A 27209-nucleotide genomic window follows, 5' to 3' on the forward strand; every position below is an offset into this window, starting at 1 on the left:
GACATGTGGATTGAGTGAATGCAGCAATATTTATAGAACACATCATGATCAGCAAGAGTTTGAGGAAAATCGGACAATCCATTTAAAAGTTATGAATTTTTGAAGTTTCTGCTTTATAGTCACTGCTGGATGAGAAGACTAAGTACAGCTTGTGATGTCACATGTGTACAACGATATAAAGAAAGTATAAGGAAATTTCGAGATATACTAACTTTTCTCCCATAATAAAAGAACACTTTAATTCCCTCTTTCAGAAGGCAAGGGGAATAATATTACCCTTAACATATGTCAGTGACAAGTCGAGGAAATGTGCACCTTTTTCAAAAGTAAAATTGTGTGAAATTCTCTTTATATTTCCCTTATATCGTTGTACACATGTGACATCATACACTCTAGTAGTCTTCTCATCCAGCAGTGACTGTGCATGATACCTTGAATAGAAATTCATAACTTTTGAACGGATTGTCCAATTTCCCCCAAACTTTCACTGATGTGCTCTACAAATATTGCTGCATTCACTCAATCCACATGTATATGAAGGTGGACTTGTCCTTGAAGTAAACCTTTGAGATAACTCTTAACTTATGTTGGAGGAAAGCACAAATAAAACATGTGTTCAATGATGTGTTCACCCAGCTGTGTATTTTTTTTTCCTCTCTCTCTCCTGCCACATTAAAATCATGCTCTTGTGGAGATCAAAACACATTTGCTGCTACAGGCCAGTTCTTTTATTGACTTTCCGGTTGTTTCACAGCAATTAATTTGATTTACAGTAGTTTGTCCTTGAACATTTTCAGTGGATCCAGGAATGCTTCCTTTTTGTACTGATCATGACTGAGCAACTCACCAGGCGAACTAGAAGAGATCATCAACCTTTTTGCTCTGGAGTTTTGGTTTAGGTGAGGCATTTCATATGTGAAATTGAACATTATGCATTTCTGTTTTTCGTACATTTCTCCTCCTCTGCAGAAATCATCACAAGCGAGGATATTTTGACAAAATACGGGTAATCAGAGCGGGAAGCTGATCCAACTGAAAGAACTCAACGAGAATCAGGTAAGATGAATGCCATAGTGATACCATCAGGAGAAAGAATTCAGTACCATACTGTCAATAAAGTTTGTGTACATCCAGACATAATGTGTGCTGACACGTGCTGCCCAAGGCTATGAGAAAATGTTGCTGTATGATAATGTGCGCAGTGTGCTGCTGTTGTGGAGTGATGGGCGGATTTGAGTAGAACCAAATCGTGATCAAAGACTATACCCTAAATACTCTTTTTACCTCTTCTTCGTATCATGTGGGCATCTTCACATGGACTTTATTTGTGACCCTGCACCTCAAAACAAACAAAATGTCGCCAGACATGAATTTTTAGTTAAGACCATATTCTGAAAGAGCAGACTTTAAGCTTTAAAATGATATATAACTCAAATCAAATGGACTCTTCTAACCTATCTAAGTATTGGAAAGAAAGCACAAACTCAGGAAAAGTGTGAACTGAGAAAAGAGGTCTGAAGTACAGTGTCTATTCAAGCGCTTAATCTTTACCAAATCGTGCTGGCTGTGCGATGAATGGGACAAAAACAGGAAGTAAATCACCAGAGTAACAACATGACAGGATTATCAGATTAAACTGAAATTAAGCATGCCTCATTAGCACATTCTGTCCATAATCAATGCCAACTTTCAAAGCAGAAGCATTATCCTTTTAAAAGTTATCAGAGTTGAAAGTGAAGAGTGTGGACAAGATTTTTCAGAAACGAAAAAGGGATTCTAAAGACACACCTAATCTCACTATTCTACCAAAAATGTTCGAGATAAACTGCTAAAAAAACACACTTTCCTGCCCGTTTTATGATACCAAATTTTAGCATAATGTAAAAGAAGACCCGTTCTTTCAGAAAATATGAAAAAGTCAAGTTCGACTAGGTTGACCCATTTCACTTATTTTCAGTCCTCACGCAAAATCAGTGTGTGCGACTTTATGTTCGTTTTGAGGTGCACGGTCACATTTTAAATACCTCAACAGAAGAACTCATGGGGAAATTTCCCCAAACAGTTCATACTTGTGGATTTCGTAAATGCACAGAGACCGTTTTTGAGCCTTGGCTGATTTTATGTGCTGCCCTCTGTAGGTGGGATTTCTGCAACAAGATATGATGTCACTGTGATAGAACAGTACGTAGAAAATATCAAAAGAATTTCACAAATGCAAGTCCTTAAAGAGAAATACACTTACCCTTACCTGTCTTCAAGTAAACTATGCTAAAGGAGAATGAAACATTAATTTGTGTATGGATTGAGGAAATACCACAATCGTAGTACAGCTGTACTAGTACATCACATCAGCGAAGTTTGTGGCAATCAGAGATCTGTTCAAAGTGATGAACTCTAAAAGGTTTGGTGTGCCATTATCTTTGGACAAGAAGACTACAGCATTTTGTGACGTCATGTATAGACAACAATGTAAAAAAAAATTACAGCACATTTTCACTTTCTAGAATATTAAAATGGCACTTGACTTTATAGCTCTTTCAGAATGCACTGCATATGGAATAATATCAGTATTATGTCAGTAGCAAGTCGAGCGAATATGTACCATTTCATAAAATATTTAATTTTGTTGGATTCTCTTTATATTTTATTTATATCGTTGTCCATACTTGATGTCGGGAATTGTAGTAATTTCACTCAGTGATGGCAGCACCAAAACTTAAAAATTCACGACTTTTTGACATATCATTCTTGTTTTCATCAAACTGTGCTGATGTGTTCTACTGATATTTCTGCATTCACTCAATCCACAGTATATTTAGGTTTCATTCCTTTTTAAGGCAAATATTACGCTCCATATCTCAAGAAGGAAGTAGGTTATGCTCTCTTTCAATGTCCTCGACAAAATAATTTTCATAAATTCCGTGTAGTTTCTCTCTGTTGCTCCAGATTGTGTTGTATAGTGCCATTCAGAGAGGACCAAGCATGGAATTAACGACAGATTTAAAAACTACCTAACTTTTAAAGGGATTATCTCGTTTTTTTCAAGCTTTCACTGAGTGTGGCACTAATCTTTCTTGATTGGCTTAATCCACATTATGTTTGGGGGAAACTGCTACTTTAATGCACCGCTACACAGAAGGCTGGTGAACGATGGTTATATTATAAAACCTCACTTTGACCTTTCCATTACAGTTGAACCTCTCTTATCCGGCCTCCCTTTATCCGGATCTCTCTATTATACGGACGCAATCTCGCCTTGATTTTTTTTTTAATAATTACAAGAGGAAAGGGGGATTCCCAACTCCTTGACAACTCCTACCCAAACACACATGAATTACATATTACTTCCAACATGATTAACATACATTACATCAAATTTCCTTCCAAATTGCTTACCTTCAGACATTTCAACATCCCCAAACATCCCCAAATGTAACAATGAAAAGGTTGCAGTATGCACATTACAACATGTGGTACTACAATGGGCTACATCAGTACATGTGTATGTATATGTACATGTATAAAGCATTGAGTCTCCCGTATCCGGCCAAATCCCTTATCCGGATGAGCCCCGGTCCCGACTTGTCCGGATACGAGAGGTTCAACTGTTTTCATAAAGAGGATCATTATCAGAAAGGGGAGCTTTATGATTCAAGATGCTTTACGAAAAACAGTTTAGTGAAATAATTTGCCTACACTTGGACAACAATTTTCAAAAATTTTATTGACTCAGATATTATTTGGTAATTGGGTGTCTTAATCTTTTTCTGCCATTTATGGTATTGTATATGTGACAGCTGTTGTGACAAAAGTTATTAGTAAATCAGCACTGATTTCACACGAACCCTTCAAGGCACACATTCTGAACACACCCTCTTATTGCATATCATAGGGTGTTTATCACCTCTCTTCCAACCCAGAAGTTGGCGACTTCAATTGAGTTTCCAGGGAAAAATCAAAACTTTGGTCTTGTTCTGTATGTATGAAGAATTTTATGCAAACAGTATCATGGTCACTGTCAGTAGATGGTTATTCCTGTGGTCAGTACATTCTCACTTATAAGCAACTCTTATCCTTAGCCAGGTAATCCATACTGGAGGGAGCTTGTCATAGATGGATATTAGCCTGAACTAAGTATGCCAAATATTCATCCAAAATGCATTACATATATATCCCTTTTCAATATGTATCTATATTTTTCTTATTTTTTCGGTTTGTGGAAGGACTAGGAATCGCAGAATGAATATGGAACGGCATGTACGAGATCTGTTTGGCCATTTCTGGAGCAGTGCTTCTCCGGCATGAAATTTAGATGAAAATTTCTTTTGTTGGATCTACATTTTTTTTTTTCCTGCCAGATTGCACACAATCTCCTTCTCAAGTCCCCCACCCCATATGTCAAGCAAATTGCCGCCGATCTTGACAAACATTTGATGCTGCAGGGAAAGATGAAAGGAAGAAGAAGAAGAGGTTGTTTATTTATCCACAGTCTCTTAAAGAGCTTCAAAAAAGATATTTAGGCAAGCTGATAATGTGAATAATCTATGCACAATCACTCAACAGCTTCGTTGCTGGATGTAATTTTTAGATTTATGTACTTTCCCCCAGTAGAGCAGCTATAATCTACGTTTTTTGTATTTAGTTAATTGAAAAAAAAAAAAAACCAGTGTCTTTTACATCTCGCAATCTCCACTTTTCATGATGTAGTAAATATATATATATATATATATATGTATCTGTTCACACTCTCTCTTTCTCTGTCTTTCTATCTCCCACATTTATAATACCTACTGCTGGGATAATGTTGACTTAAATGGGTTAACAGCATTTTAGGGAGTTTTTTTATGGCTGCTGCGATTTGATGTGTTGAGGCTGTCAGTCAGATACCTGCATGCCCCCTCCAGAGCCTTATATAAAGTGAGGTTGAGCGTCATCATCATCATCTGAGCTTCATGAGCGAGGGAATACGTTATCGCTGCAACATTGGTGAATCCAGAGGAGATTGCTAACTTTTTTTTTCCTTCAGTTGCTTCCTCGAATGGTTCAAGCCCAGAAGTAGAATTGTTGGCAGAATACAATTTGCTCGGCTTCGATCTTGCTCTGATTTTTTTCCCGGGCTTTCTGACACCCACGGTGTTGAACAGTCGTGTAATCATTTTGAGGTGTCATGGTTCGACTTTCAAGGTACGATGTGCACATCAGTTGGGCTCATCTCTTTGCTATATATCGACTACTTTCTTTTTGTGTGTGTGTCGTTTTGAATCATGTAAACGATTTTTCTTGCTTGGGATGTTTTTTTGTTTTTCTTCTTAAAGGACTGATTTACGAAAGTTGATTGGAAGTTACTGCTAGCTGCATAAAATATGTGACAGAAATATCCATTCACTGTGTAACTTGAAATTCGCTGGTAATTTCAAGATTCTTGACATAATTTATAGGTTTAATATTGAGATAGACTCTTTTGTGTCTAATGAAGCTGCCTTGTTCAAACTTTTAGGGTGCCACTTTTTCCATGGAATGGCAGCAACATACGAGTACATTTTTTTTAATGAGCTCTGCAATGCTGGACTTACTATTGATTCTTAGTACATCCATTTTTTTTTTCTGCCTAGTCCAAAAGTTTTCTAAATAACATCAGGTGAGAAGCCTTTGATTCAAGTAAGTTTGGTAGGCTTCATAGTAGTGGATTCACTTGATAATTTCTCATAAACATTTATTCATATCTTGTTGTTCATTACTGTAGATGAGGTGTAGCGATATTTTACATTACACTTCATAATTGCTTTTTCTATATATGAATGATACTCTATGAACTGTGATGCAAAAAATGTTTTATTCTGTGGGAATTGAAAAACTCTTGAAGAAAGTTTGAGTAATCCCATTTCGTTGAAAAAAAAAAAGAAAAAGAAAAAGATGTTGCTGTAGAAACACATGTAGTTGTCACAAGAGACGTAATGGTGTGGGGAAAACTTGATATCTAGGAGATGATTTGTTTTGGGTTTTTTTTTTTTGTCAAAAACATCCTGACAACTCATGGACAAGATAATTCAAATTTTGAAGGGAAGGGCATATTAGTTGTGCAATGTGGAGAAATCATAGTCAAAAGTATCTATGATTATTATAACATAAGTGAAGGTGCTGATTTCCTGATTTCTTTATTTCTGTTTATGAATGGAGCAGTCATGATGACACTTTGTTACTGCTCATTGGTGATAAGGAAACATGGAATTGTTTTGCATTGTTGTGCATGATTGTTATAATAGGTTCTGATGGTATTCTTGTAAATTTTACATTATTTTTTTTTCTTCTGGCTTGGATAAACCTGTACATTATTCACAACACAAAAATATGTGAAAGGTAATATGATATTTTCAAAAGCATATTTCCAAAGAGTGTGCATCTGTACATTGCAGAGAAATCGGTGGAAAAGAGAAAAAAAAAATCCTCAAAAAAGAAACGGGCCTTGGGTTGCATTTGATACCATGATTACAATAACATTCGAAGATACGATGTAAAGCAAACTTTCCAATTCCATTTATATTATTTGTTGTTTGCTGTAACATTGTCACAATTTGAGCTGCCTTTTAATTGTGTTGTTGTTTACTTCATGTATTCCTGGAAAAATATTTATTCTTTTTTTTCTATATGTGGTATAGCTGATGTCTAGCTGCTATTCTTTCTGAACACTGAAGAAGTGTGATAAATTTGATTCAGCTAAGACTGGGGAACTACCATTTTGACATGGAACAGTGAAGTTTGTATGTGAAGGAGAACATCAGAATGCCATGCAGTTTTGGTGTCTCCTTATATTACTACTGATCACAAAGACAATGGCAGTTTACTAGAAACTTAAAGCAATATGTAAACTGCATTTGGAGATGAAACATCTCTATCTATCTAGCAAATGCATGCTTCTCTGACTTGCAGAGCAAGTGATTTTACATGACCTTTGACCTGCCATTCTGCTTTGCTCTTTCACAGCACCACCAAGTAAAGCAGTTGGAAAGCATCATGTTTTGCATTGCGAAAATCCTCTATATTACAAAAAGTCAGTTGCGCTTTAGTAGGATTCCAAGATGTTCTGTCTTAACGCACCTTTTGTGACCATTTTTAACCCATCGATGTCCAGGCAACCTCTCAACAATCTCTTTTTTACCTTACCTGTTAAGAGGCTACATGCCAAAGGTTGCCCAGATGTTGTCGTTAGTAGTTTTGCCGAATTCTTACCGTAGGCCATCTAAGGTTATAAGTGAAACATGGCCACGATGTCCAGACAACCCTTCTATGAGATGCTCTGGAGGCGAGATTCAGTCATACTGGAAGTTGACGTAATACGCTAGCCCGATACTGTAAAAGGGGATATTTTCGTGCAAGTAATTTTCCGCATTCGACTGGGTAAGATGGATTTCACGTGTTTTACATTCTGCGGAATCAGGACGTTAACTACTGGAACATACAGGATGCAAAAATATATTGCGTGCTTTTATTTTTGCGCTAGCATCTGTTTGCACGAAATGCCAAAAATTTCCACTTTTACAGTAATCTAGGCAGAATGACACACAGTGCACTCAACGCGTGCATGGATCACAATCCATTCGTAAATGTTTACAAACATCGTTATCTGGTCAAATGTACACATATTTAATAAATATCCAAGGACAATTTTTGAAATCTTTCTGCTTGATCAAGATTCTAAATAGTATTTTGTTTCTTAATTGCATATTCTTCATTGCAAAAGATAGTGCAAACAAAATTTTCTGCACCAAATCTATGTTGGAACACACGGGGGTTGTGCATTTGAAATAATTGTGTTCAAATCAAGCGACACCACGACTTTACTTGAAAATGGCGCAGCTAGGCTATGTGCTTCATATTATCTAATTTCCCGCACTTGGGATAGATCGCATGTGAATGGCAGATTGCTGTGGAAACCTACATGTTGACCAAGATACCTTTTTGGCATGAGTCTGTTAGCAAAAGACTGTGCCTCTTGCTCTTCTCTTGCGGTTTTATTACCAAAGGCGAGGAATGTTATCCTGTTTTTTATTTAGAAGGGCTTTGTATCGGAAAGGCTTTATATTGCAAGGGCTTTATATTGGAAGTGACAAATCCAGGTTTACTTGCATTCCTGACTTGTGACAAAAGTAAGTTGCTAGGCCATTGTATCCAAAAACTTTTTGGAAAACTCTTAATGAAAAGCCAATGTCTAATTGTTTTCAAACTCTTTTAGCCCTTTGTATTTGCTTGTCTGTTTGTTTGTTTGTTTTTGCTTATCAATTAGTTTAAACACTTACCTCTCTTAACTCTTGTGCTGTTTTTTGGTTGTGAATTCTACACACCCCCTATCCAGAAGATAATGCATTTGAACTTGGTACCCATTCCCATTGTTTTTTCCTGATCAAAATAAGTAAACAAACAATAACTTTATGGTTTTTGATGAATTTCAATTAAGCATTCTTTCTGTTTTTTTTAATCATATATGTGAACAAACTTAACAAAAATGGCATGTAGCTCTTGTTCATACATTTGATTAGTATGAATTGTCAATGAAGGGAAAGTAATGTTGAAAGGATTGCATCTCGCAAATGTGTGTGTCATTTGAGCCAACCTTGTACCTTGGACTGAAGGCGAATAGTGCGCCTATAGTCACTCAAGGTTGCTGCTGATATCTTGCCTGGAGTATGTGGAAAATTGATGTAGGTAAAGGAGGGAGGGGGTGATGCAATTTTATCGGTAAACAACATGATCATGGTTGATTCTCTGGACATTTTCTGATGGTAATTTGATTGGACATTTTTGGGGCTGCTGACACTCTTACTTTGATTAGTTTGCGGTGGAAAGTAGCTTTTTGTGAAAATGTGAAGGGACAGCCATAATTTAGCAAGTGTTGGGTACACACCGTCACCTGATGAAATTATTGATATCATCAAATGGTTATGTGATAGGCGGTAACTGAAATCAAAGTGTAATCTAGCTCTTCACAAGGGAAAATGTTGGTCGTTAAGTGCAATTTTCTTTCATACGGATGACAGGTGTGTTATGGATCCTTGATCAAACACAGTCTTGTTTCTTTCAGCTGCCACCATATTTTGTCAAGAGATGACACATAGTTCCCCCTTTTCAGGCGCATGCTATTTTATACCAAAACTCGATAACGAAATGATGTATAAAGAATCATCGAATAGCCGACAGACCGTTCAGACACTAATTTCGACCGTTCTGGGAAACATCGTATAGATGTGCAGTTACCCACTGTGCATGCTGTTATAGTCATGAGTGGCAGCTGTGGGGTCACCTTTCGTGCGCGCTCCCATTAAACCCCGCCCAGTTATACTGTTCTATGGTCGCCATACGTTCAGATGCACACGGAATGCTGATTTGTTATCGAGTTCTAGTTCGAAACGATGCTCTGACCGTCGTTTCGTTAGTCAGCGTTCAGACACATAAATTCATCGTATATCGTTTTGGTATAGCTATACCGTTCTAGTATAAATTTTTTGCTTCCGAATGCCCTGATAGTATTTGAACAGTTTTTTTTTTTTTTTTTTTTTGGGGGGGGGGGGGGTTGGTGTGTGTGTGTGTGTGGGTTCTTTCACTTTGCCGAGTGTGCTTGTATTTTCAGCTTGTGGAAATGAAAGTGTGATCCCCATTCATCAAAGCTTCTTTGCTTTTAGAGATTTTGTGTTTTTCCTCTCCTTATGTACTTAACACATATCACTAGATAGTGCGTGGTGTCAGAAAAGCATGTAGTAGTATACATGTAGGTTTGCAAGGAAATATGAAAGTTTTTTTTTTTTTGTTGAGGGGGAGGGCTGACTTTATGTTTTCTTTGAATGCATAAATGCTTTCCTGTTATGGTGGTAAAAGAGGATCATTTGCTTGATGTGAGTGTTTCCTTTTGACCTGACCTGGATGTTTATTTGTTTAATGTTTGATTATGGCTTTTTTCAGGGTAAGCAAGGTAATGATTGTTTGCTTTACAGCTGTACCTTTCAAAGTGCAATTTTAGTTTGCAGTGCAGTACATCAACAGTTATTGCAAAGCTCAAGCCCTGTTCCATGCATTTAAAGGGAAGGTACAGTATTGGTGGAGATGAGAATTGGGCTTTTAACTTTTTGCGAGATACCAAGAAAACACTTATGATAAAGTACAGAGCATACTATTTTAAGAGGAATTCAGAGTTTATTTGATGGAAATAGGGCTTGGAATGACTGAAACATCCAAAAACAAAGTAAAACAAAGCGATCGTAATAAAGTGTGGATCCCACACTTTAGTAGAATCGCTCTTTTTGGATATCTCAGCCACTTCAAAACCAATTTTCATCAAATAAACCTTGAATTCCTCCTAGAATAACATGCTCTTTCATGTTTCACAAGAGGTTTTCCCATTATTTCACACAAAAATGTTAGAAACCTGAAATTAGGTCTCAACCAAAACTGTACAATCCCTTTAAATTCTGTCAGGACTGAAGTCCGTATGTTTGAGATAGCTCCTTCTCTGTCATCATAGCATTTTTATTTGGATTTTTGAGATGTTTGTGTCAGGAGTCTATAAACTAAATTTCTGCTTCATTTAGGTGTATATCCTGCGTAGGGTCAATGATTCAGGGATTCTTTCTAGGAATCAAGCAGTACCTTCCTTGTGTCTAATTTCTTCCTGAAATGTGCTTCAATAAAGATGTGGGGCTCATTTCCACTGAATGCATTAAAACTGAGGAAGTATCATCGCCCATTAGGGCTCTGAATTTTCGGAACCAAAATGGCTCAACCTGTGACGGATTCCTGGGTTTGTAATCATTTAAAATCGTGACACTCTCGGTCACTGCTTCCCTTAGAACTGTGAAACTTCCCTCCTAGAGCCTACTTCCTCAGTGCATGAAGCTTAGTCTCTAGGAGCATAGGAACATGAAATCTTGTTTTTTCACACCCACCCTTCCTGATCCTTTTTTTTTTCCCCTTCGTAAATCCTGAAATCTGGTTGAGCTGTTGTGAAGGAAATGATCCTAAAAGCAAAACACATCGGAGCAAAGTTCATACAATCACCCTGGCTATGTTATTACTCTGACCTATGGCAGGGAGTGTGTGTCCAAATATGTATGCTTCATACATTACAAACACATGGAAGAGGGTTTCCGTACAAGAGCGGACAGGAAGGTTCAAAAACAGAAAGTTGTAGGCCTAGTTCATTTAAATAGGGCCTATTGATTACATACTTTTTCTGATAATACATTAACTTTCTCAGAAATTTTTTCTCATCATATATAAAGTTTTTATTCAAATCATGGGAAAAAATTAGGAGTTAGTTGTCCCTGAATGTTACCCCCATGCTCACCAGAAATATAGCACGAGTTGCAGCAATATTGTTAATAACCTGAACATGCACTAGCATTGAATGGGGCAGTCAGTGCTATGATATCAGCTAAACCTGTCTTCTCTAATTTCTGAATGTGCAAAGAAGTTGTATAAAAGAAAGAGCAAATCCCCCTCCCCTAAAAAGCACAACCCCCCCCCCCCCCAAGAACCTATAAAGACAATGTTCAGATGGTGATTCTTACATTGTTCCCTTTGGTTGATACATATGAACGACATGTGACAGGTAAACATCACTAGCTCTCAGTACCCCCCCCCCCCCACAACACACACACACACACACACACACACAGATACATTTTGTTGTTTTAGAGTTTGAAGCAGCGGAAGAGGAAGTATGCAGGAGAAAGAATCAAGGAATGGGTGGTGGAGGGGTGGGGGGGGGGGGGGGTAGGTATGAGTCTGTTTGCTTTGGACATGGGATGTTCTCATGTTATTCAGCCATTGGACGTCACACTCCCAGCTAAGTCATTTGACATTTACATCACACGGCAAGCTCAAGCCTTTTTGAAAGGGTAAGAGTCCATGTTTACATATATGATATCTTCTTGAAATGGGAGTGTTGGGTGAATACACTTGGGACGGCAGAGCATGGCATTTCAATGTCCCGCGTGAAGAATATCTCGAGAACAATATCGCATATATCGGATGGGATTTGCTGCCGTGAGGGCAACATTGGATGTGGCCATTGGACTTCCTGTGGTAGCCTCTCTGTACGCACGACCCTGATCATTTCCATGTGCACTGCGCGAACGCTGTAAACTGGATTCGACAAGGCAAGGAAACTCTGTTTGGTTTCGAGCCATGCCCACGTCGCACCCCAGACTTCGGTGTTTTCCTGGTAGATATGTGCAGTTTGGTGTCGTTTGTATCGCGTTGTGGATGAAATCTCGCAAATTCATGTAAAAATCTTTATGAAAACTCCTCTGTTGTAAATTATGTAGATTTTGATAGGGTTTCTGGTAATCATCCATATGCAGATATTGAACATAGCAGGTACAGTTGTGCTACTAGTGTGAGTGTTAATCCTTTGGTGGGGATGCATAATTAATTGACTGCAAGTCCTTGATGATAAGCAGTGTATTTGTGTCACACACAAGTATCACAACCTGAAAAAATAATGGATGCTTGCTCATCATTTTTAATGCTTCCACCTGTCAATACCCAATCTTTCGGTTTACAATCTTTTCAGTCAACATCCCCTCAGCTGTTGAATAATCTGCTTGAATGTATTAAACAAACTGACTCAACAGAAAAATTCACATCTATGTATTGTTAAAAACTCATCTGTTCATTCAATATACTCATGCCGTAGCATGTGCAGTTGGTAATTGCTATTATGTCAGAACATTCTGGAAACTCCTTCTTCCTTGATTTCTTCCTTTTTAGTGCTCAGAGATATTATAATGTGAATTTTTATTATCATCATCAATTGCAAATAAAACATCAATAAATGACAACAGATTCTCAGCAAATGATGTTCTCTTTACAGTTTTGTACACATAGGCTTCGCAGCTATTCCTTATGTGTGTTTTGCTTACAGTGCTGCTTGCATCCTTGTACTTGGATACGCTTGTGTGAGCTATGTGTTAGTAATTGGCAAAGTGCCGAGAGACTCTAGAGAGAGAGGGAGATACGGCCACTCATTACAAGCTACGATGTTGGCAAAAATTGTGATACTTGGCTGAATGCCAGGAGAATGGTGCTTCCTAGAAAAAGAATGCAAACACAAATGCATTCTTTGCTTATTCTAGCTGTTTAAATGTCTTTTTCCTTCATGCGTGTTTTCTTTTTTTTGAGGGGGGGGGGTGGGAGTAGAATGTGTCAATAGTCCATGGGGGTGTGTTACATAAGATTTCAGCGATTTGATTGTACTGTTACATCACAGATTTTCTGCTTGTGATTTTGTACTATTTCTTCTCTTGCCATTCCCCACTCTTTCTGCACATTCCTGGTATGCAATATGTGCCTGTGATCTATCTATTTCTTGGAAGGGGAGGTGGAAACATACCCAATCTTGTCCACACGTGGTATGTTGATGCGTTGATGAATTTGTTGTGCAAGCCAAAAGCTACGGGGAAAGGGCAGAAACCTCTGTCATTTGGAGCACTGTGTGAACAAGGAGTAATACATATTTGTATGTGACTTCTAACAAGCTTTGATAGAATAGTAGATGTCATATCCAGTTTATGGAGAAAAACATGATGTTGATACATTGAGTTCCTGCATTCTGCATCAGAGTTAAAGGTACTGTACAGTACTGGTTGAGGTAGGGATTCAGGTTTTGAACATTCCTAAGTGAGATAATGAAAAGCCTCTAATGAAATAGACCTTTTAAAGGTACTGTTTACCATTGGGAGCAGTGATTTAAAAAATGTTTGAGTTATCACATTTGTTGCATATCTGTAGGCCAGTTGTATCATAAAACTTCCTACCATATGAAAATTCTACAGTAAAGCCTAAGATATAAGGAGATATCACTTTTTCTCACTAAATCATAACTAGATGTTTTAGTCTAAAAATGTTTTATGTAACTATTGTTCACATTTTGTATATTTAACAATATTTAACATTGATTGTACAGATTCAATTTTTACATTGGTTGTTTCTACCCCTTACTCACATTTTAGAACTATTTTGAAGCACTAAAGCTGGGTTTTTGTTTCATATGTTAAAGGGATAGTACAGTTTTGGTGGAGATGAGAATTGGGCTTTTAAATTTTTGTGAGATACCAAGAAAACACTTATGATATAGTACAGAACATACTATTTTAAGAGGAATTCAAAATTTATTTGACGAAGATCGGGTTTGGAATGACTGAAACATTAAAAAACAAAGTAAAACAAAGCGATCGTTACAAAGTGTGGGTCCCACACTTTATTAGAATCCCTCTTTTTGGATATCTCAGCTATTTCAAAACCAATTTTTATCAAATAAACATTGAATTCCTCATAGACTTGCATGCTCTTTCATATTTTATATGACATTTCTCATTATCTCACCTTAAAATGTTAGAAACCTGAAATTAGGTCTCAACCAGAACTGTACGATCCCTTTAATGGTAAACAATACCTTTAAAGGGTAATGAAACCCAAATATAAAGTGAATTTGTATATGGATTGAGTGAATGCAGCAATATTAGTAGAACACATCAGTGAAGTTTAAGGAATATCAGACAGAACACATCAGTGAAGTTTAAGGAATATCAGACAAAACCCATTCAAAAGTCACAAATTTTTGAAAGTGGCAAGTGGAAAGGTTAGTGCAGCCGTGGAGTGCAGTCATGGCTGCTTGAGAACACTTCAACAGCTACTGGAGAAGGATATAAAGTATAGAGACAATTCCACAAAATTGATATTTTATGAAAAGTAGACATTCCCTCCTCGTGATACTGACATATTCCTTGCTTTCTGATAGAGCTCAGTTATTTGCTTTTTCATTATGCCAGAGAATGATTATGTTAATTGCTTTATATTTTCTTCATAATATCATCCATAGTTGACGTCATGAAATGTTGTCGTCCTCTCACCCACCTATGGCCGCACCAAAACTTTAAAAATCCATAACTTTTGAACGGATTGTCAAATTTTCCTCAGACTTCACAGATATGTTATGCTAGTATTGCTGCATTCATTCAGTTACATATATATTTGAGTTTAATTCTATTTAAGAGAAATATTCAAGAGAAAATGCAGAAGTTATTACAGACATCTGGCTGCTTGTTCTTTGATGCTATTTTCATGGGTATCAGGAGGACATAACATCATTATGAATTCATGAAGGAGACACATTTAGGGCTTTATTCTCATACCCAATACTCATAATCACACCGGAAGAAAAAATGGGTTGCTTTTCTTCCAAATCAGTAATGTTGCTCATTCGAGTGTAATTCCCAAATAATATTTCTCTGTATTTAAATTGAATCATGTCAGATGAGAATTTTGCATATTGGGAGTTGGAAATTTGAGTTTCTTTTTGGTAAGTACTTCCACCGCTTGCATTATAACATTGCATCATGCAGTGGCATGCTCCAAATTTGCAAAATGTTTGTTAAGATTAATTGTTCTGTCTCTGCAATTATGTAAACATCAAAAGAGCTTGGAATGTTCTGGCCTCAATGAGTACTAGATAGCTATTTAATTGTGTGCTTCTTTTACTTTTCTGTTTATGGTTTAAATGAAGTTGTATGGGGCGCTTGTTGTCAGCTCAGGAAAGCTAAAATGGTGTACCTCAGTCGAGCTGCTATTATAGATTTAAGGGGAATTCCATCCTGATATAATGTTGCTTTTATATGAAAACAGAAAAATCAGAGAAGTAAATCGATGAAAATATGGGGAATAATCAGACACACAAACAAAGTTATGAAAAAAAAAAAAGAAATGAAAAGTGTAGAGAGTAAAAGAAATTTGTTTTGTACACACAATTTCACTGATTTTTTTTTTTCTCTAAAATATTTGGACCCGGACAGAACTGACTCACTGTGGAGGACATGAAAAAATGGATTATTCTCATTATTGATACCAAGAACAAGTCTGGAGAAAATGTCGTTCGGCAGAGGGTTTAGATTGATGACTTTTTGTGTACAAACCAAATGGAGAGCTGCTCAACACCTATGTCACACAGAGTTGCCAATTTGCCTCTCTGTTCAACTCTCTGAAGTTTATCAGTTTGTGACTTTTGTGTGTCTGATTTATTTCCTAAGCTTTTCACTGATCAGCTTCTGTGTTTTTTCTGTTTATATAAAAAAAAAGCAACAAATTTATGTCACACAGACTTGCCAATTTGCCTTATTCTCTAAAGTTTATCAGTTCGTGACTTTTCTTGTGTGTCTGATTTATTTCCCAAGTTTTTCACTGATCAACTTCTGTTTTTGTTTTTTTTTTTTGTTCTTATATAAAGCAACAAATTTATTAGGATGGACTGTCACTTCCATCTCCATGTGGTAAGGATGAAGTCAATGTGAACTCTGTGGTCAACCTGTAAATTCAGGGCTGATACCGTCCTTGGCTGAATCCAATCTGTGGATGCCTGTAACCATGGAGATTCTACATCCATGCAGTCATTAGAGCGACGCTCTTAAAAACCATCCACCCTTTATTAGTTCCCATCTATGGGGACCACATGTTCTCCTTCTAATACCAACTGTAGTAAACTGGCTCATTGCTCGGAGATGATTCATACTGGATTCCAAACGAGATGTTCGTTGCCATGGACTCTCTGTCCCAATCCCACTAGACGTCAGTGCGAAGAAATGATGTGCATCTGAAGCTTATCCCTACATGCCCTACATATTCTCCTTTGTTCTGACGAGGGGTCAAAGTACATCTGCTTTATGGGTCAGGAGGCAGAACGCATGGCTTTGAAATTAGAGTTGCTTAGAGTTCAACAATCTGTCGTTACTGGGGTCATGTAGTGGCAGTGTGCACTATTAAAGTGATCATGAAAATGCTTGATAATGGCTTGTTTTTTAGAATGGAATTTATATCATCCTTCCACAATCTATATAGTTGCATAGATTATGTTATGCAATCAAATTTAACAGCAACCAGCACGACATTTGTATTGATATAAATCCATAAATATCTATTTATATGTATGTATAGTATATATTTGTGTATATTTGTATGACTCTGAAGTGATTAGATTCTACAGTTTGATGTGACTTGGATGTTGATTAGGTGACATTAAAAAAAAAAAAACAGCAGCAAGGTTTGACCTCCCTTGTCAAAATTTGACTGCGTGCAAAAGCATAGGTTTCTACATGTAGCTGGTGTTTGAATCTTGGTTGCCATTTTTGATCGAATTATGGGCAGCTTGCTTTACTCTGGTAAAACAATGAACAGTAGTATATTTTGACAGGACGTTATTATAATGTCCACAACAGATGTCATGAATGTGTTGTTTTAAAGTTAAGATGGTGATGTAAATGATGAGAAGTTTGCGGTAATACTGTGTGTATGTAATCCCTGAAAGGACTGTGATTGGCAAGAGAAGGACCTAGAAAGAGGAGAGTGACAGCTGAGAGGCAGTGGTGAGCTTAATCATGAGCCAAACTGTGATCGGACCACTGACTACAGTGGATCGAACTTCTTCGGACTCGGGTAAGTGGGCCACAGCGTAAGCGCTAAAGAGGAGTCGATAGCGTAGGCCTCTATAGGAAACTTGTGCCATGCGCCTGCGTACGCATTTGACTAAAACACCGGGACCACGCACCTTTAAGTTGAGGTTGCATTCATGGAGACGGGAGAATAGATATCATGAAGTGAAATATATGATAATGTTTAGTCCCATCTACCATACGGTCATGTTGTTCACCTGGGAGAGGGCGAAACAGATAATCAGTCAATAAAAAATCACCATTCCATACAGAGTTCTAAAATCCCCACAGATTGCCACCAGGTTCCCATACAGAACAGGTTAAGTGAGCACAAGTAACAACATGATCATGAGATGGTATTGAGACATACTGTTGAGTGATAGTGTAAAAGTGGATATTTCGCACGACTAATTATTCACTCTCGGCCGAGTAAGACGAGTTTCACATGTTTTTAATCCAGTGGAATCAAGATATCAATTACTGGAACATATGGCAAGCAAAAATATTCGCATGCTTTTATTTTCGTGCTAGTTTGTGGTTGCGCGAAATGCGCGAAAATTTCAACACCCCGAAAATTTCCACTTTTACACTACACAAAGTGAAGCGTGTGCAATGATATCGCCAGGAAATGAGTAAAATTGAAACCCTTAAGATTAATTATGTTCTTGAATGTCATCGTATTGGTGTTCATGGAATTTACTACAACCCTGTCTTTTAAGGGTATCCATAATAGTGGTTTGTTTGTCTTTTAATAGAAGAGAATATATATATATATAGGCCTATAGAGAGAGAGAGAGGAGATAAATGCCAGCAATATACGCTCATGCATGCATTATACACACACACACTGTACATACATAATGCTCTGTATGCTCTCTGTGATAAGAAGAGTGGTATGTGTGTGAATACTTACACCAAAAGTATGTGCTCGAGAGAGCAATGAACTTTATACTTTCTTATGAAAACAATTTGGAATTCATCTATTTTATAAGTTCCTCTAGACCAAGTTGATACATGGATGTGCAGTAAGAAAAGCATAAGTAATTTCATGTATGTTGAGTTTATGAGATATTTCAAGACTAAATACGAACTTATTCTTAAAGGGAAGTGATACCAAAATATATATTCATGAATTGAGTGAATGTAGCAATTAGTAGAACATATCAGTTTTCAATTTTTTGGCAGTCATAGAGCCATACATGGTTGGCAGAGCGCGTACAGTACCTGTATCATCTCGCATCAGGTTGGTCTAGAAACAAAACAAAACTAACAATTTAGCAAAGAAGCACCATGCAAAATTGTGGTTCCGTGGCTTTTTAAGACTGAAATACACGGAATGACAATTATGAAGAACTGTAAACCGTTATTAGTGGTAGTCCTGAATTATGATCAATCATTCCATTGTGAGGGAACGGGATGTGGAAAGAATTTGCTAATCAGAGATATTCACTTCAAGATTCACACACATAACACAACACACATAAACACACATTTATGTACACACAATTGTGTATTGTATATATACATATATGTATATATGCGTGTGTGTGTGTGTTGTGTACATGCACATTCATATGTACACACATACACACAAGCACACACATGTAAAATACACTAACATGGCTACTTCAAGGTGAACTTGTTTATTTTGTAATTCAAGTTTGTTTTGTTGTTGCATTTTTGTCTTTTGGTTGTTGTTGATTTTTGGGGGATTTTTTTGGAATTCTAGGTAACCTGTGAATTAAAGACAAAATGAATGATTACAACTGTTTCACGAGTCCTATATGAGAATGGAGGGTCCAAGCTTATATTTTTCTATATGAATGGGAGATCAAAGACAAAGGCTAATTATGATTGATTGCCAATCTGTTTACTGCAGCATTGGTCGCCCTGCAAGATGACCGTAAGGGCACTTAAATTGATTAACTTGATGGTTGCATTCTGAAGTATATATATATATATCCATGCAATATTGCTAACGGAATCAAACACTTTAAATATGATGTTGGGGGAGGGGGCACAAATTGGATTAATTAAGTCCATACCACTTTCATGAAAATTTAAGAACTAGCATCTGACATAATGTAGCTTTCATCCTGTGTCAGTCGTTATTGTGGGGTTTTTTTCGATGAAAATGCATAAGAAATCTTTATTGTAGTACTTGTGTCCACGTTTTGTTGATTCTTTAGCTTTAGAAATATGTGTGAAGTATTCAGACATTACTTTGTATATCATTATTTGTATCCAGTCATAGACACACTATTTGAATGAATGGAAAGGACCGAGATATATGAGTGTAAGAGCTCGCCCTGTTGATTGCCATTATGATACAGGGAATAGTCTTTTTTTTTTTAATCGCATATCCTCTGTGACATGATTGATGCGAAGTGGGCAGAAATGAAAGGGATGATGCCTATGACTACGTTGCTAGGCAACCCTTCATCTCCAGTGCAGTCTCTTTAAGGTGCAACGCCACTTTGTGTTGATGTGAGTAGAAACAAACAAACACAGTGTTGGATGCCTCATATGAAGCTTTATAGAACAAGAAAGAGAGATGTGGAATTTGTAACTTCACTTGGTTTAATGCAGCAGTTGATATCACATATGATCAGATTTTATGCAAAGCGCTTGAGGCCATGATGTCTCTGCTTTTGGGAATCTAAGGTATAATTCATGGTGTTTGGTGGAAAGTGTTCGCGGCCTTTAAGATACATGTTGAACCCATTATGCATTGCTCTTTGCTGGGGTAGCTTATTCAGTAACAGGGGGGGGGGGAAAAGTCAGCAAATCATTAAAATGTCAGTGCACGGAGTGGTCAAAGGCAGAATGAGTGAGTGGACATGGTCTATTATTCATCGGTGCAATTACACATAATGGTTGTCCCCCCCCCCCTTCCCTTTTCCCCCCTTCCCCATTACAGGTTCTCAACTTACCCCACCCTCCCCATCTTCACCAAAGTCAATCCCATTATGACACACATCCATTCATGATGCAGTGACAGAGAGTATAGTAGTCTTTGTTTTCAGCCCCTTTTACGACTTTGTGCTACTGCCTACTTTGACTTGCCCTTTCCCCTGTTAGGAAGACTGTTGATATGTCATGTATGGTCGGCTTAACTCTTGTATGTTAGTGCTCCAAAGTTCGCAGATGACAATGGCCTCCAAAGCTCACTAATTGTGTTTTTCTATCAGAATTTATTTGGCATTTCATGGGTAATTCCATGAAGTTGGGGCACAAAGTGTGACATTTTAGCATAACTCAATGCTAATTATGCTATACATATATTGTTTATAGGCTTTACATTTGTATTGAGACCATACATTTTCCTGGAAATTTTGTGCCATTCAGACTCAATTTTGATGAAGTTATTAAAACGATGTGTAACGGTGTCCTGTAGCATCGTGACGTGTACATGTAGCATAGTGATAGTTAAAATCTGGTCCTAAAAGACAAATTAATGCAATTAGCTTGACCAAAATTTGATTTTAATATGCATAATTACTAGATTAGTCAGATAGCTAAATATCTTAACTCTCCTTTCCACAGTTTTACTTTTACAAGAAAATTACACAATGTGTCACTATGCTACGCGGTGTCCACCAAATGTCACAAAAAAAGGACACCGCATAGCATCGTGATACATTTTGTAATTTTCTTTTAAAATTAAAACTGTGTACAGGAAATTTGAGATATTTAGCTATGTCATTCATATCTTGTAAATATGCATATTGCATCAAATTTTGGTCAAGCTAATTGCCATAATTTGTCTCTTAGGACCAAATTTTAAAATATCACGATGCTACATGGACACGTCACGATGCTGCAGGACACTGTTACATATTGCTTAATAACTTCATCAAAATTGAGTCTGAATGGCACAAAATTTCCAGGAAAATGTGTGGCCTCAATGCAAATGTAAAGCCTACAAACAATAAATGTAGATGCTACATGGACACTGCCCCAACTTCATGGAATTACCCTCTAATGCTTTTATGATTGTTATTACCATGTTGATTAATGCTGCCATTTATTTTCTCTTTTCTTGTTTTCATTCATTTCAGGTAAGACACTGGCTTTCGGAGAAGTGATCTGTTCAGAGCCCTTTCTGGAAAGAGGCTGTTTAATGAGAAACCACAAATGAAGGTAGCTGAAATATTATATCTCAGTGTAGAGTTATGTTGGATTTGCCACTAGTATCACAGCACATGCCCATGCATGATTTGTGAAAGAAGTTAGAAAACGGACTTGTCAGTTCTAGCAGTGACACGCAATTGACGGATTACGTCTCCTTCAGTGTAAGGTGGGTTGTTGTTGTTGTTGTTGTTGTGTTTCTTTGCAAAATTTCCCTGGGTATCTGCATGATAACTTTGCAAGTTTACCTTCTGCAGTACCATCATTGGTGCAAAGCAAACAGTTGAACTGCATTGGAACGACTGGAACTAGATTAGAGCTTTGCAATCATCATGGCAGAATGTTGAGAGAAAAAAAAAAGATAGAAAGATAAGAACAAAGGAGTTTGGTGATTGAAGGGAAGAGCTGGGCTAGCATGTAGATATTCCGTGGTACCGGAGGCGAAACTAAAAAGGAGTGTTTGATGTAACACCGATGACACATGCAGCTCTTGTGCCTTGGGGCAGCATGATGTATGACAGCCATCTATTATATGTTGACCCTCATGCATAATTTGTGGGACAGCTCCACTGTGAGAGCTGTTATCTTGTCCTGTCCCCTGTCCCCCACCCCCACCCCCACCCCTTCACCTCCTCCTCCTCCTCCTCCTCCTCCTCCTCCTCTGTCCTCCATTGCCCCCATCCCAGTTGTCCCAACCTTCTGACCCAGTCTCCCTCTAGTAAGCAGCACACACACACACACACACACACACACACACACAACCACACAAAACACATTTCTCCACCTGGTTTTAGCCCGCGGGATGAATGGACGAACGTTTGCTCTATTACCAGTCTGCTACCATCCCTCACCAACCACAAGTTCCACGAACTTGACCCTACTGGCAGGACGCAGCTGGGGACAGCATGTAGACTTCTTCTGTCTTGTCACCGGCTTGCTTGTCACAACTAAAGTGGACCCCAAAATTGGGTCAATTTCTATCAACCTCCCACACACACACACACTTGTAAATGGCCCAATAATGGCAGAGCGTGTGCATCACTTTAGGCTCTTTCCTCAGTCTCATGAGAGAATGTGTGGGTAAACGGTGTATGTATGTATGTATGTATGTATGTATGTATGTATGTCAGGCTTAGGGAGCACAGAGGAATACATTTCACAAAGCTCTGCTCAAGAGGATCATCTTGTGTCAAGATAGCAGGTAGAAAGGGGCTTTGGAGGATCAGGGTTGGTTTCTTTCACAAGATTGATGACAATACTCGGAATCTCTCTCATGGTGGAAAGGTAGGGGGGTAACGGAGGCAGTAAGATTCGGAAGATCAGGAGAAATTCAGGTGGGGAGCATTCAGAGATATTATTTAGATACCGTACCAATGAATTGAAGTATGCCCTGTATATAAGAAAAAAAGCATCTGTGGCGTTGCATTGATGTTTGGACGCATGATCTCTTATTTTGGTCAAGTCCTCCGGACGTAGAATGATGGAAACTACATGAAAGAGACAAGTACATGAGGAATTCATATCCATATCTCCCTAGATGCGCAAGGGAAGTTGTTGTTGTTTTCCCCCAACGATTCATTTGTGTCAGACTGGCGTGGTCTCTTGATTTATGAAAACGCAAACAGTAGAAACATGGCATGAGAGGTCTGTTTGTTGTATCAGGATGAACCTTCAGCACGACCCAGCAGCAGACGCTGTGTGAAGAGGTATGGAGATTAAATTCCTGGCCAGAAAGGAGACAACACATTAACAGTCATCTCTGAGTCCCATTACCTGCCGTATATTATGGCCGATGAATAATGTAGTCGCTGCATGGGTCTACATTCTTCTTAGTCCTTCCCGTATCTCTTTCTTCCTGTAAAAATGAGAGAAAGATAGGTAGAGAGAGAGAGAGAGAGATTGGGAGAGAGAGATCACCAAAACAATCCAAAGTATTTCTGTGAGTGGACATTGAACTCAATCTGTCCCCCTGGAGGTCAGCTGTATGGCTGTTTGCTATTTATGTGTGTCACAACTAGGCATGATCGCTGAATGGCCGGCTATTCATCATTCCGCTGTGCCTGAGCTTAGAGTGTAATCCAATAGCCCAACTTTTTGTTGTCGTTGTTGTTGTTCTTATTGTTGTTGTTGTTGTTCCCATTTTTTCTTTGGTGCATTGATGTGGGTGTATGGGTATGTGTTTGCATGTGTGTGTGTGTGTGTGTGTGTGTGTGTGTGTGTGTGTGTGTGTGTGTGGTTGTATCTGTTTGTATGTATATTTGTATATTGTTTATATGAAAAAGAAAGAAAAATTAAAGATTGACAAAAACAACAAAAACGTATGTGTTATGCTCTAAGTGGATTTATCATGAGAAAATGAAGTTGTCATTAAACAGGGGAAATACTGCCAACAGTTTGGATGGATATCAGATATAACAGGGTATTGAGAAATAAGCCCTAATCTATCATGACATTAGAGACATTATTTACCATTTGCAGATGAAACAAAATCCCAGCTTTAGTGCTTCAAAATGGTTCTAAACTTTAATGTGAGTAAGGGATCTATAGGCCTGCAAACATCCAATGTAGAAATTTTAATCTGTATAATCAATGTTAAGTATCACTAGATATATACAAACTGTGGACAATAGTTATGATAGTTTCTAGAATAAACCATTTACAATTATGGTTTATGGAGAAAAATAGCAATATCTCGTTTTTAGGCTTTATTGTGAAATTTTTATATGGTATGATGTTTTGTGTCACAACTGACCTACACATATGCACCAAATGTGATAACTAAAGCATTTTTAAAATCACTGCTCCCAATGGTAAGCAATACATTTAATAAAGGCATTATTACCATTTGCAGATGAAACAGAAACCCAGCTGTAGTGCTTCAAAATAGTTCTAAAGTGTGAGTTAGGGATAGAAACAACCAATGTAGAAATGTTAATCAGTATAATAAGTGTTAAGTATTGTTAAATGTCCAAAATAAGAACAATAGTTATGATTAAAAATTTTCAAGACTAAACCATCTACAGTTATGGTTTATTGAGAAAAATAGTGATATTTTAGACTTTATTACGAAATGTGTATATGATAGGGTATTTTGTGATACAACTGACCAACACATAGGTCCTAATAGTCAAATGTGATAATTCAAAACATTTTTTTTTTTTTTTTTATCGCTGCTCCCAATGGTAAACAATACCTTTAATGGTGGCGAATCAAAATCCCACATTGCTATGAAGACAGATTTGCTCTGCTCCTGGAATTTGTTTTTGACACAAAATTCTACACGGTGGTTCACTTTTCCTTCAAAACCAAGCATCGTGTTCCATTAATCTAATCCAAACAAATCTGGGACATTCTTCTACATGATGATGGAGTCATAACAATACAATATGTTTGTTGATATCTGCCATTGAAATAGAAAATTAATGCCTTCCTTAAAAAATCTGGAAATGGCATTGTGTTTCGCAAGTATGTGTTAAACGGTTTTCGAAGGAGTGTGATGATGCTCTTGTCATGAGGCTTGGATGACAATTCATATCGGTGGAAAGCATGACTTCCAAGACGACACACCAACTTTCACACAGACATGCCTTACTCGTCGTTTGTGTGATCAATTGTCAGGAACTTGCTAACTGTCCTAGGCTACACAGCTCTCACCCAAAACAACCTTCTCTCTTTCTCGAGTGAATATTCCTCAAATTGGATATTTAGTGACCATGTGCTTGCTTTATTTGGGGCCTGCAGACAAACAGATTAGATTGCCTTGTTATTGATTTGATGAAGTTGTCATTACACCATGAGATGCCTGGAGATCCTCAGTTCTGGCTCAAGAAGGGAGGCGAAACTGATATGAATATGCAAATGAAAATTTGAAGACACTCTCTATTTCCTCCTCGTGGACTCAAAGATACATAGAAAATCAAGTATTTATCATCATGACATGCAAGATGAAAGCTTTGTCCTCATTTTCTTACCTTTCGTAATACATTTTTTTTTTTAAAGCTAAGGCCAAGGAGCGATCATTATATTTTTTATAGACATATTGATTCTTACACCTTCTGGCGCACCATGTCTTGATGCTAAATGAAATGAGATGCAGCAGCTCATTGTAATAGATTGGTGAAAATGGGTTTGGAAAGAGAGACTACAGTTATCAATCTGGGAGTGTATAATGTCAAATTTGTCTGTTTCGATGCCAAAGTGTGTTGTTATGCAGGGAAGTTGGCTGGTATCAGTATTTGAACCTTGATTGTGCAATCATTGATTCGTTTGTTGGATAGTGTTGTTATGGGGGGTGGGGTGGGGGGAGGGGGCAAATATCGTGCAGATTCGAGAGGATGATAAAACATTGACATTAACTGCTGAATGTGAATGGTCAAAAGTCCACACATTCTTATCAAACCCTCCAAAATGCTGTCCTAGACGCTGCGGTGTCCACGTGACCAGTAAAATTACTGCCTTGCCAAGTATCAAAATATTTGAGATCAGTTGGTGCCTTTTAGTTCGGATGATATTGGACAAAGAACAGATTTGATGAATTGCTGGTGAGTCTTGCGATTTTCTGTCCACTGTTTAAAGATGGGGCATCCCTTTTGCATTCCTTCCCAAATAGCACAGAACATGATATATTCCACCAGAATGACAAGACTATTGTAAAGCTATAACATTTCTGTGATATTTGAATGTTGTTAGCCATTAAAATTCGAATAATGCACCGAACGCTCACCGTAACGTATTCTGTGTACTAGGTACAGCTGCATACATTAATCCTCCTGTGGTTGTAATATGATACTTATACTTCAAATAAAAGATATGCATGTTAAAGCTGTCAGAAAAGAAGAATTCACTGGCTTCTCTTACATTGTTGTTGATGGCAAATAACAACACACCATTTACATGAACTACATATGCAACTAAGTGCATCACACAGGTCTGTAAAACTAGACTAGTAGTTTAGATTTGTAATTTTTTCGTAGTGTGAAAAAATTATTCAAATCTTAATGGTCGATTTAACTAAACAAATAAAGACCCTCTTGAGTTCAAAATTTACAGGAGGTTTCCAAATAGTGTTTTCTTCAAAACCTAAGTGTTCTCACAAATTTTTCAAAAATTTGCATGCAAAAGGGATTGGCTGTCTGTAGACCATTTTACTTTCTTGAAAAGATTATATTATCTTTCTTGTGCTTCTTTTAACCCAGTGATAACGCCACTATATAGATAGAATGATACACACGCACACACACACACACACATATATATATATATAATTCTTTCTATTTTTTTGTACATCTAGTATTAGTGTGGCACAGTATTTTAGACAATCTAGATGTGATGTGTGCAGTAATGCATTGTGTGTAATTTTCTTTTTTAAGCACCATTTTTCGTTCTTTTTTTTTTCAATGTGCATTTTGAAGTGTGAAAGAAAAGTCAAAGGTTCCTGAATTTACACAAAACAGGTCATGTTATATTTGGTTACAAGTCAGAGTGATCTCATGCATGACAAGGTTCTTTCAGAGGCAAAGCTTTCTAGCTGCATAAAGATCAGCAAGAAAATAATCCTGTATTTTTCTCATACAATGTGAGATATAAACGCCAAGTTTGTGATTGTGTGTC

General features: G+C 37.5%; 1 protein-coding gene across 3 annotated transcripts in view; it reads left to right on the forward strand.

Moving 5' to 3' along the window:
* Positions 1-910: 910 nt before the first annotated feature.
* The window catches only part of LOC139709279 (uncharacterized), a 115600-nt gene continuing 89301 nt past the window's right edge, over positions 911-27209 (forward strand). The window contains exons 1-2 of one of the 3 annotated variants that reach the window (XM_071621227.1): positions 911-1056; positions 21530-21611. The gene's annotated coding sequence lies outside the window, so the exon portion shown is untranslated. Of the gene's footprint in view, positions 1057-11861; positions 12212-21529; positions 21612-27209 lie in introns of those variants that run through there. The other 2 variants (XM_071621229.1, XM_071621230.1) reach the window with 2 other exon arrangements.

The sequence above is a fragment of the Diadema antillarum genome, unplaced genomic scaffold, assembly GCF_040938485.1.
Source record: "Diadema antillarum isolate AM-2024a unplaced genomic scaffold, OU_Dant_1.0 seq00001424_RagTag, whole genome shotgun sequence".
Classification (NCBI taxonomy): Eukaryota; Metazoa; Echinodermata; class Echinoidea; order Diadematoida; family Diadematidae; genus Diadema; species Diadema antillarum.